The 13,804-nt window shown below is 46.3% G+C and overlaps 1 protein-coding gene across 4 annotated transcripts in view; it reads right to left on the bottom strand.

Annotated features, from left to right (window-relative positions):
* The window catches only part of LOC123355232 (gap junction beta-5 protein-like), a 140,445-nt gene that overhangs the window by 64,732 nt on the left and 61,909 nt on the right, over positions 1-13,804 (bottom strand). The gene's annotated exons all lie outside the window — the stretch shown is intronic.

Raw genomic sequence — 13,804 nt, 5'->3', positions numbered from 1 at the left:
TGATAGAGAGACTAAAGATTTGCTCCAACAACAATCCCCACTGACCTCTCTTCTCAAAGGGTTTCCCCTCCTTGCTCTATCCCCAGATCTGGGAACAGCCCGGGGTTTAGCAGACAAGGACTTTTTACTAATGGAGCTCAGCTAGCAGAATTCAGCAGTAATACACTGGATGGACACAGTCAGATAAATAGTCAAAACACAAGCACAGTCTCTCAGGTGGCCTCCAAGGTCCAAAACGTCACAGTTGGAAGTGACCCCGGCCTGGAAGGGGGCACTTGGGGGACTTTTGAATTGAGAGTGCGTCTATTGAGATTAGGCCCTAGCTCCTGCGTGGAGTCTCCAGGCTGTTCCAGTGAGCTCCCATGAACAATACCTGGCTCTCAGAGCCCACCCAGCCACACGCCAGAAAGCACTTTACAAAAGGAAGCATCATTGTCCCCATTTTTATCAATAGAAAACTGTGACCCAGAAAGGGGAATGATTGTGCCCAAGGTCACACAGAAAGTCAGTGCCAAAGCAGGGAATAAAAACCCAGATCTTCCCACCATGCAGCCCAGCGCATTAGCCACAAAACTATCCTGGCTCCTTTTTCACTTCTCCCCAACGGCAGGGAGAGCGAACCTCGCACATTACGTTAATGTGGCTGTAACTGACTGGCATGTAATTTAATTACGGCATGCTTAAAAGATTAAATCCACGATTAACAGAATTTATGTGGATTAGCACGGGAGGATGTGAAATCGCTGCCAGCGCACCACACTGCAAAGCGGCAACCTGCACCATGCTGCAAAAGGTCTGCAGCCCTTACATCACTAGCAACACCAGCGGGTCCAGCTCCGTTCTACAGCATGAGCAGGAAGCAAGTGCACTTGAATGAGTGACCTATAAAGAGTTCAGTCAGCTCCAAGGAGACGGAAATAGCTTCAGAGGAAGAGGGGACCCTCAGGTTCTAGTCAAGTGGCTGGAGCTGCATCTGCGAGGGTGAAAACAGGAAAGCAATTAGGAGGAACACCTGCTGCCGTTCCGCTGCACAAGATGCACAGGCTGGGAGGGAGTCTCCAGAAAGCCTGTCGCTCTCCTCAAGTTTCCCAGGACAGCTGTGAGCTGAGCTATTTGGCAATACAGAGTTAGTACTTCAGTATATGGGTGATGCTAGATATGGGCAACGAATAACCTCCTCTCTTCTCTGCCTGCTTTAAAGCCGTTAGGGAAAGAACGAACGGATGACCCAGTGGTTAGGATGCTAGGCTAGGACTCCTGAAACCCACGTTCAACTCCCTGCTCTGCCATAGGCTACATGACTTTGGGCAAGTCCCTTAGGTCTATATGCAAGTTTTGTCCCTGTGTAACTATTTCAGCTGGGGAGAGACTTTACTGAAGTAGTTAGAGGTGCATCCACGCTAGGAGAACAGTGACGTGCAGAAGGCTAGTGTATTTCCTAGACTTTGGGGGATACCATCACAGACGTGTGGAGCTGGATGCTCTCTCAAAGTCTTTACAAGTCCCACCCTCTTCACTAAGGCTGGACCAAGTATTATCTAGACCATCCCGGATAGGTTTTTAAGAACAGGTTGGGCAAACACCTCCAATGATGGAGATTCCACAGCCGCCCTTGGAAGCCTGTTCCAGACCTTCAACTACTCTTAGAGTTCTAGTAAAGTTTTTACTAATATTGAACCTAAGTCTCCCTCGCTGAAGATTAAGCCCATTACTTCTTGTCGTAACTTCAGTGGCTATGGAGAACAAGCTAGACTGGTATAGTTGTGTCCATACTAGTAGGGTCATGTTGCTGGTCTAGTTAAGGGGCTACAACTTGTGGTTGTAGACCAGGTTTTAGTCTCCATGTGCATTCCCGGTCTGTAATATGGGGCTACATAGCACTTCCTTTCCTTCACAGAGCAGCTGTGAGGAGAGTTTGTCCAGTGCTTAAGCTGCTATGGTAATGAGGGCTGTATGAGTACCTAAGATTTTCAGAGCACGCATAAAGTCTGACATGCTTCACCTTTTGCTAATCGACAAACCTGATATCTCATTTCCCATCAAGGTTCCTCATTGTTAGGGCCACATTGTAGCCTGTTTGTGACAGCAGAAAGTTACTGGTGACAATAGGTGTCCAACTTCTACTGCCTGGCATATCAGTGACACTCAAAGATCATGTAGATTTGATGACTGCTATATGACAGATGCCACAGTCCCTATGCAGGCCAGAGGCTTGGCCTGGGCTTTGGAGTTCTCCTGAGAAGACACCAGGTTGTTGGTAGCCTTTATGATGGTTTAACTGCTGTCAGCTGGATGGGGTGGGGTGGGGGGTTGTTGGGGTAAAGAGGGAAAATTACATGGAGAGCAATATTTAAAGACAGGCCAGACACCCATAAGAGAGAAGAGGACAGGTCTGGAAGTTGGAGTGGGTTGAGGAGAGACTGATGCCTTCCACGAAAGTTGGTCTCCATCCATGAGCTCAGATGAAAGGAGAATGACGTGCAGCCAAGGCTGACTTCATCTCAGCAGCATCCACCAAGCACTGAATGACAGAGGTGCATCTCCTCGGGAACACTGTGCCTCCCCCCACCTTGCCCCCTCCCAGTCAGAGATCGACAGACCATTCATAGCCCCCTCTCCCCTCCAGGAGGGGCTGGTGCTCTGTGTGCCTAAGAGGACACAATCATTCCAGTTGCCACCATTAGACCCTGTCCTCCCACCCCGCTTCTCCCACAGGGAGCGGCAAAGGCAGTAGAGAAAATTACAAATCAAGTCATCAAGTCTGCCTTGAGGGGGGGATTGTACGGAAGAGGAGGAGAAGACATCAGAAATCAATTTTCTGCTATACCAGCTGTAACTTTTTCTGCTGATTGTTGCACATCATCTGTTGTTCAATGCAGCATCGTACTGCCTGAACACAGCTGGGAATTTTATTACTCAGCCCACACACTGATACCTGCAAGACAGTGACACTGAATAGGAGACATGGTCCAAATCAAAATGAGATTCAGATGGCTTAAGTATATTAGGACAAAAGTTATTTACAATATGTCCTTAGCTGTATCATGGACTTATTACTAGAGCAGAACAGATGATCCAGCTATAAACCACTTTACCAGCCCTTATGTAATTTACAGCAGCCTAAAGGCTGCTCTATGTTATGCCTGTTTGACCAATCCACCAGCTAGGGAATCTGTGTGCCCACTCCTTCCCCTGGTTCATCCTGACTCTCCAATCATAAGGGCCACTTGGGGGAACTCTCCTACATCCTGGGAATTTCCAGCTTCCCTGTACCCTTCTGCTGCCCGAATGACACAAAGCAGTCAGAGGAGCAGGCCTGAAGACTAGTCTATTTAGTCAGTTATGCCTCTGCCATGGATTTAAATGGTGCCAAAGCTTCCTCAACTTCAATGGAGCCAGGCTTTCTAGTCAGTTTCACTTTGTTGCAATGCAGGAGAAATCCAAAGCAATTGTGTTTGCAACATCCAAGGGACGGCTGAAGATAAATAACTGATTTATATGAATTTCATTACAATAAATCTGTCTTATCGAAGGCATTCATCTACCCTATTCACAGTGTGGAACAGTGTTTATAAGCATTTATCACTGGGATATCCAGACACCATTAGTTTTGGTTTGTTTAAGTCTGATTGATTTAAGACCAAAAAGCAGCAGATAGCACTTCAAGTAGCTGCCAGAGGCCCCTTTACCCTGCCACTGTGCTGGTTGGGGGAAAAAGGCAATTTAATATTCTCAAAATAAAGCAGATAAAAAGACCTCATGAGTTTTTTCTAAAGCTAGAGAGCATGGGTTTGGAAAGTGTGTGTCTTCCCTCCATCCCATAAAATATGAAACTAGAGAAACATTTCTCTCCCCCCCCCCCAATTTATAAAGAGTGGCTTTAAAAAAAAAAAACACAAAAAACCACACACCATTCTTCAAAATAAAATTTCTTTGAAACTTTTGACCAGCTCTGAGTGACGGCAGCTGTTCCCTGCCCCCTCCTCAAGAGGTTCTGAAAAGGCTAGAGGACTAAGATACAGTAGTTGCTATCAACAGATCACTCGCCAACAGATTTCCCCCAATAGTTTCCTATTCTAAGCACAGGGGAAGGGGTTGGGGCGGGGGGAGGAATCTGCTGACTCAGACACTGCTGTACCATAGTTCTTGGCAAGGGCTGACTTTTAAAAATAGTGTCTGCAGTAAGATGCTAGTTTCCCCACTTAGGGTGTCATTATTAAAGCAGACCTGTGGGAATAAGACCGGTTTTAATGCTGCTGGCAATTTATGCTCTGCGGCAAGTCCTTATTCTTCCCTTTTGTGTTTGTTCTCCTGGTACCCCAGTGGCTAGGGTAGGGGATTCCACTGCCAATGTACAGCCAGGGGCATAATCCTAGAGGGCTACTGTTTAGCGTTGAATAGTGGGGCTCTGATCTTCTTGAAGTTAGAGTGATGAATCCAGTGAATGGGTGTCTTGCAGTAATGAAGTATTTACAGCAACAACTTTGGGGGAACCCCCCCACCCCCCACACACACACCAGTAACTAGTACACCAGGGACCAGACACTCGGCTGCATAACAACTTGCACCAGCAATTGACGTTAATGGAACCAGTTCATGCAAGCTGAGGACCTGGCCCAGTGGAGACATTGGGAATTATTTGCCAGTTTCAGTGGCAACAATGGTGATTACAAGAATCTGCCCCAGCTGGTTTGGTCCTGAAAAATCTGGAGTGCCTTTCCCTGCAGATGCCCTTCTCCTTGATCCTAGAGAGACCCTATCCCCCACAGCCTTCAGTGCTTCCTTCCTGATCCCTCTGCGATGCAGACCAGGCTCCTGCTCACTCCCCCTAAGTAACCCAAAGTGGTCCTTAGCCTTCCACTCCCCCTTATTGAGCCCAAGGGGGTTGACCTATTGGGGGGGGGGAGAAAGTCTGCCAGCTACTTCCTTCAAGCCTCCCATTCAGTCTCAAAACACCCACACAGCAGAAAGTCTGCACTCTAGCTGAGCCCAACCTACAATGCCAATTTAATTGGACAGAAGAACCACCCCAAAACCTAAGAAGCTCTAGTGTCTTTTAAGACTCCAAACTCCACTATGTTCTCCACTTCCTAGAAGACAATATTCTGTGTGTTATTAAAGAGAATGATTTGAGGCTAGTGGTATTTTAAGTTTCTAGAGAGATTAAGTTGAGGAAAGGAATGGCAGAAGAGAAGCCAGAAGTCGAGGAATTTCAGGTAAGCCTTATCCCTTGTATCATTAAAGAAACAGAGGTGACTTTCTCCAAGGTTACACAATGAGTTAATGTCACATTAAGAAATAGAAGCCAGGAGTCCTGTGGGCTATTTTTGTCTTTAACTAGAGACTACTCCCTTACCAGAGCCAGAAATAGAACCCAGGTTGTTTCAATTCCTAGTCCCCTCCTTTAGCCACCAGATAAACTCCCTTTGTGACAACTTAAAAGTGTGTTTGGTCTGAGCTGAGGAATCTGGTTCTTAATTCTGCATTCGTTTACCGACCTCCGTCAGTAACTTTGCTGGTCTAATTCTGTGACAACAGATCTACTTTCCTCAATACAAGACATCTACACTACACACGGCACTTTTCCCCACAGGCTTTGCTTCATAGTTTGCACAGTACCCAACTCCAAGATTGTACATTAAAGGTGCACATGATTTTCTGCTGTGCATGATAACCAGAGTGCTACACTGTGGACTCTTCATTATGCAGTTATGACGAGCTCATAACCAGAAGGTAAACTGACTGGTGGTAACGAAATCCATCATCCGATAACTGCACCTGTGACCCTGCCTGGTCCGAGTACACCCTGCTCTGCCCGCTGCCCACTGCCCTTTCAGGTTGGAGACCTCTAGCCATCATCTTCTCTCGGGGTGGAATCACAGGATCTTCCCACTTTCAGAGCAGGCCCTATGTTGCAGTCCCGTTATAACTGGCCTCATCAGGTCTGCATTTCCATGCCGGCCCTGCAATTCTGTTCCCTCTAGGGCAATTACAGTGGTAACCAGCCTCCTCATACAGGAGTTTTATTTAGAACAAAAGCATTTAAGAGGAAAAGTGCTTGCCAGCGAGCCGGCCTGTATTCATCTCTCGCTGCTGTCACCCATGGTTTCTCATTGCCCAGTTCTAGGCAGGCCTAACTCTGCAGAACCTGTGTCTGCCTGTCACCTCTCTTCCTCAGAAGGGCTCTCTTTAGTGTTTGATTTCCAGGCTCCTAGTGTTGGCAAGATTTTGCCACTTGGAGGGCAGATACAGGATCCTTGACACTCACCCCCATTGTCTTTCAAGTATATGCTTGGGTGTTCTTATCTGGCAAGCCACTGTATCACCTGCATACACAGCCCTGTTGAAGTCAAGTGTTACGAGCATTTAGATATTCCAGTATCCCCCAATGCACAGTCACTTCTGCTCACTGACCAGGCCCTGTACGTGCTCACGAAGGTATCACATCACTGTGAGAGACATGGAGCTGATGCAGACAATTAGACCCCAAGTACGTTAAAAACCATTGCATTTCCACTAGTTAGTCTCAGTAATAGAGCAGCCTTTTTGGTTATATAAATTAGTGGTAGTTACAAATATCAAAAAGCATAGCTCCCTTGTGCAACTGTGCAGATTGATTGCAGTCAGTGTACCCAACGATAAAGGGTGACTGATGCCTCCCCACCCTCTTTATAAATGCACTAGAAGTTCCTTAGAGATTAAATGACCAAAAAAAAAAAAAAGAAGACTGATTTCAAGCCTCTAACTTTGGTTTTACCATGATCCATATGATTTTGTAGCTGGATAGAACATGTTTCATGAAGGACAGGTACATAGTAGGTAACAAATAATGGGTAAGAAAGAAAAACCTTCACTGAAAGGCAAATCCCCTCTTGAGGCTTTGCTTTTATCCAGAGAGGATGGGGCCCCAAAAACCTTTGTCTGGCAGATAAGGCCACAATTTGCCTCACTGAAGAATTAGGAAGGAAAGGAGAAGAGACTTTAAAAAGTTATTTTTTAATCTGTCATTTTGAGCCTGCCCTGACAATGAAGAGATTCCAGAAGCGATGATGCATTGCATACTGGAAAGAGATTTAATATCTACACTAAAGCTAAAAACACATGGAGCTTTCAGAGAAGATGATCATGAGTTCAGTTCTACAAGGTGATAAGTGCCCTGGCCCCAATCCAGCATAGGGATTTAAGCACAAGCATAAAAGTTTGCTGAGCTGTCTCATTGCACCCAAGGAGACCCATTGACTACATAATGTGCTCTGATGAACTGGTGTCCATGGTGCCTACAGCTGCAAAGTAGGGCTCTGGTCCCATGGAAAGGGGGCTCTCAGGGAAGGGGTATTTAAAATTGTGTTTGAACAAGAACTGATAGAAATTTGCACAGAAAGACACAAATTTTAAAATTGGAATCCCCCCTCCCCTGCTGTCACCTGAGAAAGTGGAAATTCTGGGAAAAGTTTTGATTTGTCCCATGAGAAGCATTTCTACAACCACCTCCCTTCTAAATCAGAGTTAGGGTCATTTTGGTTATCAAAATACAGTCTAGGGAATCAGAGTGACAGTTAGGTTTTGGCTCAAAATCAAGTGTTGTTGGTTCTGGTCCAACCTGAAACATTTTAAGTTGAAACAAAAACAGGTTCATTTTGAAGCACTGATTTGAAATATTTTCTTTTGAATCCATTTGAAGCTTCTGACAGAAAAACCAAAAGTTCATCCTCAAATTTTCAAACAAACCATTTTGGCAGCCAGGTATCCGCAAGGCACAGCTGTGTTCTGACCTCACCCCCTTTCCCCACACTACAGCCCTCCCCCACCCAGCAATGGCAATCAGGTTTACTTATTTCAGAGTAGCAGCCGTGTTAGTCTGTATCTGCAAAAAGAACAGGAGTCCTTGTGGCACCTTAGAGACTAACACATTTATTTGTGCATAAGCTTTCGTGGGCTACAGCCCACTTCATCGGATGCATTCAGTGGAAAATACAGTAGGAAGAACACACACACATTTAAGGTGAGCTATTACCAGCAGGAGATAAAAAGAACTGTTTGTAGTGGTAATGAAAATGGCCCATTTCCAGCAATTGACAAGGAGATGTAAGGAACTGTGTGAGAGGGGAGGGAGGGAATAAGCATGGGGAAATGGAATTAATTTGGAAGTTGGACACCATCAAACTAGGCTTGAATAAAGTCTGGGAGTGGATGGGCCATTACACAAAGTAAAACTATTTCCCCATGTTTATCTCCCCCCCAGGTCATGGTCCAGGGCCCTATACCAAGACAGCCCTTGCCTCAAAGAGCCATGGGCTATGGCTGAACACACTGCTACAGACCATATGTAATTTCCTTAGCCTGGAGCATCCGCTCCCTGCATGTTTCAGCAACATGCCTGCTGCATTACCAAGGATGGGGTCTTTAATGGACACAACTCCCACTAACCTTCAACGGAAGGTATTTTAACAATACAACTGAAATTAAGCTTCTACTATGTAAAGGCTTGTGAATTAGTAACATTTAGATGCAAGACTATCCCTCCCACCACTGATGGGTGGGACAGCTCAGTGGTTTGAGCACTGGCATCCTAAACCCAGGGTTATGAGTTCAATTCTTGAGGGGGCCATTTAGAGGACTGGGGCAAAAATCTGTCTGGGGATTAGTTCTGCTTTGAGCAGGGGGTTGGACTAGATGACCTCCGGAGGTCCCTTCCAACCCTGGTATTCTGGGATTACCTAAGGCTGACAGTGGGCTGGGTTGCATGGACACAGACCTGCCTGTGTTAACATAGGAGGTCAGAGGCAGGACAAGCACTGGAAAGCAGTGCTTTCTGACAAACTGACAAACTTTGGAGCCATGCAGTCATCTGGGTTTGAAAGTCTTCATTACATTCAGCTACTACTGAATAACAGCCTTCCTGTAAATATCCAGCCAATTCATTATGCTCATCCCCATTCCAATGATTACTAAATTAAGTCGTAATCACTGGACACTTAAGACCAAGTGTTTGCAGATTAGGAATCCTGTTTCCTCTATTGCTCTGAAGTAGATTGGAAATTGCTCAGTTTGATGGACTACAGCTCTGAGTCACCCAGCCATTGGAAAGCTCTGCCTGCCAACCAGCTATCTGTTCAGTGCCAGAACTGATATATTGCAGTGACGAGCATTAGCACGGGATATTGGTGTTCTTGGGAGCCTTCTACAGAAGCCAGGGGAGCTTAACGAATGACGGATCTAGTTGCAGCACTCATGACGTACAGCACAAAGCAGTGAAAGCAGGGCCTGGGTAACTGAAAAGCAAATCACAATTCATGGGATTTGTTCCAGCAGCAGGTTCATCAGTGTTTTAAATTAATCCAACCACAACTTCAGACTCTAGAGTCAGCCAATGCCAATAGCTCCTCTTTTATATCCTTTTGTCTTCCATTTTTCTGATCAGTGATGAGAAAGCCAAAACAAAAACCACCACTCTACTCCATTAGTTTTCAAACTGCTGCTACTTTTCCCTTTTCTGGAAAAATAGCCTTGTCTTTGCACCACAAGCACCTCTATAGGTTATGGATATGGATATTAGTGGTAATTAACCATTAGAACAACCTAGCTAGGGACCTGGTGGATTCTCCCTCACTTGGAGCTTCACATCAAGCTTGGACCTCATTAGCGATGGGCTTGATGCAGAATTTACAGGCCAGAAAACCACACTGGAGTTATGCAGAAGGTCAGACCAGAGTACTGTAATGGTCCTCCCATCTGGCCTTTGGAGGATTCCCAGGCTTCATAGACTTTAACAGGCCCTAGAGAAGGCAAAAAGAGGAATTCAGTCCAAGACCTGGAGAAGTTGCCCCTTGCTCTCTTCACAAGAGAGGAGAGCAGTGGACTGGGACCCAGCAGATCCAAGTTCTGTTTCTGGCTGTGCCACCCGCTTGCTTAATCTTTGTGCTTCAGTCCCCCGTATCTGTCAAGTGGGGATAATGGCACTTCCTTTGCCCAGTCTTTGGGTATTTAGATGGTACTGAGGCAGGGCCATTGTTTTACTCTGAATGTGGCACTTAACACAATGGGGTCCCAATCTGGGCTGGGGCCGGTAGGTGGTGTGATAAGAGAAATGACAGTAAGAGGCTACCACTGAAGGAACCAATAAGTGGAAAAATTCACAGGTGTGCTCCAAGGAAAGCAATCCCATTAGATGGCTTGGGGTGATCAAAACTTGACCCTACTGGGGCTGAGGGAGGTCTGAAAATTACCTGACTGAGCTCTAGGGCATGGTCAGCACCATCAGGAACTGTTGCAGGAGCTATGGGGACACTGGAGGTGAAGATCCCTAAATGCCCATTCCTTGCCCAGGCCCCACCCCTTTAACATCTCATATGCTGGAGAGTACAGAAGCAGGTGGCTCGGGCTTGAGACTTAGTACGGCTCTGTACAGTGGGAAGGGGATTTAGAATCATAATCCTTCAAATCCAGATTTAATGCTTTACATGGGGAACCTGCAAGATTGGTGGATAAGCTCTTTTTACAATAAAACTTTAAGTTCCTGTATAAGGGAAATGCTTTTCCCATTGAGATTTCAGACAGACAATTGTGTATTATGTTGTACTACAACTTTCAGTTCTCTCCACTTCTACGGTGTCCATTGCCATGGAGTCCAGGCATTGGGGGAAGGACTTGGGGGGGGGAGGGGGAGAGAAGAGAGGCTGAGAAGAGATTTTAAGTCATTTTATGAAGATGCAATGAGAGCTCATTCCACACAGGAATACAGGGTTTTCAGACCCTCACGGTAAAGTCAGCAGCAGTAAATCAGTGTATCCACATTGATTCCAGTGAAGTTATGCCAATTTGTACCAGCTGTATGTCTGGTGCTTGTGTTCTAAAAAGACACTTTCTTAAAGAAAACAACCAACCAGTGTTCACAGCGGAACCCAAAAATATTCAATTTCCCACCCACACCTGAATTACAGTGAGGGGAACTGGTTAATTTGTCTCAGAGGAAACCATTCCAAGGTGAAATGAGAAGCTGAGTGTAACCACATTGATTCTGTTAAGACAGGTGTGTGTATGTGGGGGAGAGAACAGAAATGTGAGAGTCACGTTCAGGATTAGCCAGAGCTTTATAGGAGAGAACAAGTCAGCTGGTATTTGAGACTCGACATGCTTATAAGAACCACACTGCGCAAGGTCCTTAGCTGATGTCCGTTACTGTAGCTCGGTGACTGCAGGTTACATCTGCTGAGGGCTCTGTTCTGCTTCCTTTTATTTTTTAAGGAGTCAAACTATGAAGCTCCTCAGATTTTTTTCTCATATACATACTCACCTCTGCCACCGCAAAGGGGCAACAGAGCCCAGTAGTCAGAATGGCATAAAAAGCCTAATAATTGGCCACCCACCGAAATAAATTGGTACAGCAGTTGCAGGAATCAAACCCAGGACTCCCAAGTCCCAACTGCACCTGTTCTTCCAGCTCCGAACCAGGACTCTGCGCTGCAAGTCACAATGCACTGCTCATTCCTCATCACACTGCCTCCCCTAGAATTAGTCACGTGCAGACAAAAATCTCAGTAAAACATTGCCCTTAAATAAGTGATGGTGAGAAATGTAGCACTGTTAGGGTACAGAGCTTACAGAGAATGTGAAAGGGGTTATTTCACCGCTAGATTTATGGACGAGATCCAAGGTCCACAAGGTGTATTCAGGAAGAGTGATGGTTACATACCATCTGGAGCAATCGGTGACTTGGACTCCATTTTGCACTCAGCAGCTAACGCAAGAATTGGCAAGTCATCGAGAGGTATCAGGCCAGCCAAGAACAAGCTTGTCAATTGCTGATCCTGTGTGTCACGACCTCTAGAGACAGACATGCCCAGTAAAAATGAATCACACGATTTGGGGAGCCAAAGATGGGGAAACAAATTCTCCCCAGGATCTAAAATTCATCATTTTTTAAAATCCAAGCATTCCCATGGTAACCAGTGAGTTAGACCCAAAGTGTGAAAAACTCAATCTCGAACTTGAGCAAATCAACTATTGTGCTCCCATGGGAGCACACTCAGGCTTGTCTGGACCAACAGGGAAAAGCAGAACTCCAGAGCAGGCTGGAGGAACAATTAGCATCCCAGCTGCTCTCCAATGCCAGGATAGCAAGGACATGGTTAGACTGAATCCAGCACAAAGGATTTGGACCTCTACACAGAGCAGCTCCACGGAAATGCAGCCACCTCTGGGGGTGGAGAGCAGCCTGCAGGTGGCCGGCACATTCCCCTCCTGTTATTGGGCAAAGCCAATGACAAACACAAGCATCCTGGGACCCAGCATTTATTCTGGTCAGGTAGGAATTTGTGACCTGGCTTTCAGAGGTGCTGAGCACCCACAACACCCAGTGGAGTGAACGACAGCTAGAGGTGCTGAGCACCTCTAAGACAGACTAGACCACCAGGCTTTTTCCATTTTAAAAAGGAGGCTCATCCAACAGGCCTGCTTACAATAGAGTCTGTCTCCTCTGCCTTAGACACAGGCTCTCCAGAAGGATGCAAAGCAGATGTTGGAATTCAAGCCTGTGATTCCAAGCAGCCACATTACTAGACAACTAGAACGTTCGGCAAAGACAAGATACCTTAAAGGGGCCAGGAAGTGCCACACACCCATTTGGTAAGATGAAATCAGGCCCTTTTAAAAAAAAGAAAGAAAGTGTATTAAGTTGGGTTCCCCCAAAATCACTAGCCATTAAAATGCCCCACAACCTAGGTCTTATTGTACAGTGCTCATCACCCTGCATCTGCTCCCTCCCCATAGTCTGTCCCGATCTATTTAAGTTAGTTGGGAGAACAGAAGAAACTTGGTCATTAAAATTGAGGTCATGTTCACTGAAGGCCAGTTCCTAATCAAATTCCCCATCGCTTCCTCCATGGAGCAGGTCCCGCCATATTTAACCAACTTTAAAAAACCGTTAGCAAAAGCCTATGTTCAGATCCAGTGTCCCTAATGATTTCAAATGGGAGAATTAACCTATTGATTGATGGCCTAATTGTTACCACTAATGACAGCGGTCAGCCCAGGGGTGGTGTGGGAGCAAGATGGTGAGGGAGAGCAAAGGCCACTGAGACTAACAGTCAGGCGAGCGATATGGGCCAGTCTTTGGCTGTGTGACCCATATGGAATAATTCAGAGATGCAGGTTGTGAACAGTCAAGCAAAAGTTAATTAAATTACACTTTAGCAACGAGGTCAGTCTCTGAATGCATATTGACTGGCCTGCACTGTTTGCATGATAATGCACAGATCACTCGGCTCTGTAAATTAGCGCATCCTTTCCATTGTTCTTTCCCTCCCCTTCCTCCTCTGTCTGAGGAAGGCAGCTTCATACAGTCCCCTGCAGCGCCATTACAAAACCCACAAAACCGTTTCAGGGAACGTCGAGTGACCTTGTGGCTCTGAGCTGATGCTCTGGCAGCAACTCAGTCTCTAGGGGCTCAGGCGTGAAGCTGGCTTTGAGCAGGCCCCCTTCCTCCCCTGCATGAGCTGCTCACATCGGCAGACCCTGTGTGGTAAGGGGAGCAGCTGTCAGCAGGTGGCTACTCCCTTCTACACAGGTGAAGGGAGTAGCATGCAAGGGAAAGGTTGGTTCGTCCAACCAGCATGGAAACCAGTACTGCTGAGCAATAGCCTACACCAGGGAAAGGCCTGGCCCAACTTCCTTCATGAGGGGAGGGGAAGCAAGAGGGAAGCCAGAACTAAATGTAAAGCCTGAGTCACAGTTCAGTCCCTACCCTGCTCCTGATGCCTGTATGTGCAGCCCCTTCCAAGGGCCAGGTTGCAAGATGCAAATCCAG

This window comes from Mauremys mutica, chromosome 23, assembly GCF_020497125.1.
Source record: "Mauremys mutica isolate MM-2020 ecotype Southern chromosome 23, ASM2049712v1, whole genome shotgun sequence".
Classification (NCBI taxonomy): Eukaryota; Metazoa; Chordata; order Testudines; family Geoemydidae; genus Mauremys; species Mauremys mutica.
The sequence above is the reverse complement of the archived record's forward strand: the minus strand, read 5'-3'. Positions and strand labels throughout refer to the sequence as shown.